Here is a 5,012-nt window from a genome sequence, read left to right on the forward strand (position 1 = left end):
CCCAACAACATTTCGCTTTCCTTTAACAATTTTCTTGTCTTTTGGTGATAATATCTCTTCCGGAAGGTTTTTCATTTTCTTTTTCCCAAGGCATTCATTAATAATCAACCAAGTCTTTTTGGGGACCCTTCAGCATTTTGAATTCATGAAGATAGTATGACTGCTTTGCTTGTCGTAGTAACTTTGTCAGAAAATTTCTGTACTGCCGAAATTTGGCCTGATTTTCATGTGTAGGATCTGCCAGGAATTTCCTGAACAGATTATTTTTGGTATGGATAGAGGACAGAATAGCAGCTGTAATGCATGGTTTCTTTGGTTTAATATAACGCCTAGCTTGCAGGCTTGATAAAGGACATGCCTTATTAAGTACTATTTCAAACGGGTTGATGAAGTATTCAGTAGCTTGATCCACGTCGTCACATTCTAAGCAGGGAGACCGGTCGACTTGGGACAGTAAACTTTTCAGTTTATCAATCGAAGCAGCGTCGAGTCTTCTTGACCTCAATGAAGAGGGTTTAGGGGACCCTCTTCATTGTGAAGGCCTAATTGAAAGTGCCAGCCCCCCCCCCCCACACACACACAGTACATTAGGTGATTAGCTAAAAACCAAGACTATAATATTATATTAAAGCTAAGATGGGTTCGATTTCTTATAGCTGTTCAGCAACGCCGCGCCAGTGATACTAACAGTTTCTAATTTATTTCAATTGGCTAGTTTTTTCTCTTACGAGCTCGCTAATCTAATTGATCAGATTTTTTAAACCATATATTACAGGACACAAGAAGTCAGTGTTGAAGGACGGAGGCTTGAACTTCTCGATACGATAATGTACCGCCATCTGTTTTATGATTAGAATCATTGACCAGGTTTGTAAAGCGAATAAATTCATGATTTTAACTGAAGAAGTCTTGAATCAAAACAGTTTATTTTTAATTTTCCTTTTTTACGTGCAAAGTGATAAAAAAAAAGTTTGAAATGTCATTAGAAGTACTAAAACGATAATTACTATAACTATGAAGAACTTTACTTGCTTCAAAGAAGCAGAATTAAGCTACATTTGGCTTTGTTTGCATCAAGATGTTAAAGCTCGTATCTCCAAATGCTAACAAAAAATTATTAGCGAGACTAGCGCTCATAGTAGATGCATATAGTTGATACAAAGATTGTCCTTTTCGGCCAACCGTTTAGGGCTAAACGGAAAGCAGGTTGTCCATGGTTGGGTTAGGAGGATATCGTAAAGAAAGATTTAAGGGAAATGGGACCTTCCTGGGAGGGTGTAAAGAGTGAGGCTTAAAATAGATTGGGATGGAAGTGGAGCGTGTGTACCTTTGTTGGCCTTAGGCGGCTTGGTGCTGCGGTGAGTTGTTAATAGAAAGTACTAGCATTGTTAAAAATTCTTTTTGTCAACTATAATAAATTTCCAATGGAATATATGTAGCACTTGTAGCAGTAATAGGTCACAGTTTATGTATTATTATTTAATAATGCACAAGGAATCTACCTACCTGTTTCAGCAAAATTAATGTGAGATGGTCAAGTCGTTAAATCTGACACGTGACGACTCTGATTGATCGCATTCCATAATTTCCGTATTTCAAAATCTTTTTATTTTCACAACCACGTATGATAAAATCATCTTTTTTGGTGTGAGGACTGCACCATCAACTCCGTTTATAGCCACTAGTTATTAGATCCTGTTTTCCTTTTCAATTTATTCCCTCAGTTTCAATCTTGTTACAAATAATCTTTACTCTTTAGCGTCTGGTTTGTGTCTCTTTGCGCCGACTTGGATCGTAATAATGCGCCGACTTGAGTTAAGAGAAATAGGGGATCTGAAGGAATTTAAAAATAAAATAAAAGGAATGTTATATGAGAAATATGATTTTTAATTTTTTTTTTTTTTTTTTTTTTTTTTTTTTTTTTTTTTTTTTTTTTTATGTACCTGGAGGACAAGTATAGTGATTTTGTGATTGGTGGTAGGAACCGCGTGCGAAGGGGAATGATTTTTCTTTTATTTTATTTTTTAGGCCTAGGTTGTATATTTCTGTTGTGAATATGAAATTTTGATATATGCCTACCCTTAGGACAACCTGACCCCAGGTTCTTGGGTCGGTAGTGAGTAAAATGTATTGTCCTTGTGTGTGTTAATAAATTACTATTACTATTAATAGCATGTGGAACACATTTTTTTTCGGGCGCTAGTTTCGAATATAATACATTAATATTATCTACTGCTGAATTAACCAACTGTCAGATTTTAATTAGGTAATTAGTTAATTTTAATGCTCCTTACCATTCTGGAGCACATATAAACCTCCAAAAATTTAAAACGAATGTCATCAATTTACTTTCTACTTTGAATTTGCTGCTTGAATTCACGGATTTCTTTGTTGACAAGGAAAACAGAGGAGCCTTTTTTTGTATCGTCACAAGACAACAAAAAGTCGACATGATGTCAACATTTTCAAAATGAATCTCCCGTGGTGCCGACAGAGAATCAAATAAAACAAAAAATTCCGTATCATGTCGACAGAGATGCTATTTCAAGTACTACTCAATTTTAACTAAGGTACTTTGAATTAAAGGAATACTAAACGAGTATTATCTTAGCCTTTAAAAAGCTATGCAAAAGTTTTTTATTTAATATTAATTTTTAGGCAAAGGTTTGCAACTGCCTCCGCTTTTGCTATTAATAGGCAAAAGCGCATTGGCTGTATCTTTTCCCACTAAGTAATGACAGATCAGCAGGAAGGGTCCAGAGATGTCAATTTACCAAAACGTAGGGGGAAATGTAAGTTTAGAGATTTAGGGGGGAGGGTACTTCTGTTGTTTTTTTTTCAATAAGTATACCATAAAGTTTTTTTCAAAATCAAGGGGGCGAGGGACAACTGCTCCCCTCCCAATTCAAGAGCCATAAGGTTCTTGTGGAGGCCTAATTGAAAGTGCACCCCCCCACACACACAGTATATCAGGTGATTAGTTAAAAACTAAGACTGGCAAGATATCAACTGAAAAAGTTACAAGTCTTGCTGCAAAACAAAGTTGTGTCAGTAATTACCAAAATTACACAAGATCCCCTTCCCTCAAAAAAGTATTTTTTTTTCCATTTTTATAGGATGTAGCTGGTAAACTGTTCCCTTGTTGACATGTAAAAGGTCAGTCCATTTATGCAAGCCAGATGACATTAGCCTTTAGGTTATATTCTGGCCCCTTGCTCTTAAAAAAAGAATCATTGACTGTGTACAATTATCATCAACACAGTATTTCAGTTACACCCACTCTGTAAGATATTTTTCATTTCATAAGGAATTTGGGAAATTTGACAAAAAACACATAATTTTTAATTGGTGTTTAAAAAAACACATTAATATTTGGCACTGGCAGTCGGCAGTGCAAATAAAGAATCAATACTTCTTTTTAAGGCATTTAAAATTGTGAAGATCAAAAATAAAGATACATCATTTCCATATAAAATTCACAGTTTTTATCGAGCGGGAACAAAGCATAAAATTTCATCACCCTTAATGTCGCCATATCAAAATATTTTCCACTACAGTATTTACAGTAGCCACAATTTGAACAAGTATTCATTTAGCAATCATTTTCTAATTTAAACAAGCAGAGAAGAAAAGACTAGCAGTGACATTTTCAACACTTACATAACCTTTAATATAAAAAAGGAATAATAATTAACAATGACTTTTGTGTATGGCACGCTATGAATAAGGGTAGTAAATAAAGTGTTTCAACGTCTCTGGAACAGGGAGACTCTGGACATTGTCCATTCGCACATATTGTCAGATTTCAAACGCACATAAGGCTTGCAAACTTTGAACATTAACAAATCCTGACACTGGTTTAATTAGTCTAACAGGCATAGATGGGGAGGGATTACGGGACCTCATAAAGCAGAACATCCCTTCATTTGATCTTTCCATGAAAAAAAGAATTAGATCTCGAATTGTTTCAAATTCTGTATCACTGTCCCCATGGAGACTAAAATAGCCACTGCTGTGCTCAATTCTGGAATGTAATTTCCTTCCATATGAAAGGAAGCTCAAGCTGAGGATATGACAGTCATTTGATGAATCTCTAACAAGGAAGGCGCCATCTGGTAGATCTTCTAAGCGTGGTTCTGCCTCTGAGGGAGTCAATTTTCTCCAATACCAACCATATTTAACTGATTTAAATATTTCCCAGGCAAGACAGGTTGGTGGCTTTTTAACACAGACTGTTTGTTGTTTCTGTACATCATCTTGAGCTGGCAAAGTCTCGTAATTCACTTCAGTATTGTCATTATCAGGTTCATTTGCATCAACTGTTCTGTTATCAAACAAGTTTTTGACAGATGTAGAAAATCTTCTGACAGACACTCTTGAGAATGATTTTTTGTGAAAAGTTTTAAAAACTTTTCTCTTCAAGTCATTGAAAAAGCTGGATTTATACTTGGGTATCTTTAATGGCAATTCTAGATCTTGATCAAAATTCACCTGATCATTGTTATTTACCAAATCTGATAAGCTTTTGCTCAATCTATTGGGTGTTCCATGTCTTGTACCAGCATTCTCAACATTGTCTGCAGTACGAGTACATCGACCATCCCGACTTCCAAAAAATACGAAACTAAGTCTCTTCATTCCTTTATTCTTATCATCTGTGAAAAAGAAATCGGCAAAAGTCAACAAATAGTATTATTTTAGAGACAAAATGAGATGCTGATGCACAGACAAAGTCAAAATTCGTGGAAGGAACAACAGAATTAAAAACCCTGTATATACACACACTCATAATGCTCTTGGGATAAGTTATAGCAAAAGTTCTGATATTTTTTTTTGCTGACGAGTTTCATACAGTATTGCACTCCCTGAAAAGGAGAAGCTCCACTTCCACCATTTTAAATATTATTTTGTCTAGAAATTGAACAAGTTTGGGATTCCAACCATGCGCTCCCAAGATTTCAGACATAAAAAAAGAAAGAAAAAAAAGTCATACCTTACTTATGCTTAACTTA

General features: G+C 35.3%; 1 pseudogene; it reads right to left on the reverse strand.

The window, feature by feature from the left end:
• Positions 1-3,717: 3,717 nt before the first annotated feature.
• Positions 3,718-4,650, reverse strand: LOC148947061 (suppressor of cytokine signaling 6-like; annotated as a pseudogene).
• Positions 4,651-5,012: the final 362 nt, after the last annotated feature.

This window comes from Artemia sp. Qi Xiang Cuo, chromosome 11 (genome assembly GCF_049724085.1).
Source record: "Artemia sp. Qi Xiang Cuo chromosome 11, ASM4972408v1, whole genome shotgun sequence".
NCBI lineage: Eukaryota > Metazoa > Arthropoda > Branchiopoda > Anostraca > Artemiidae > Artemia > Artemia sp. Qi Xiang Cuo.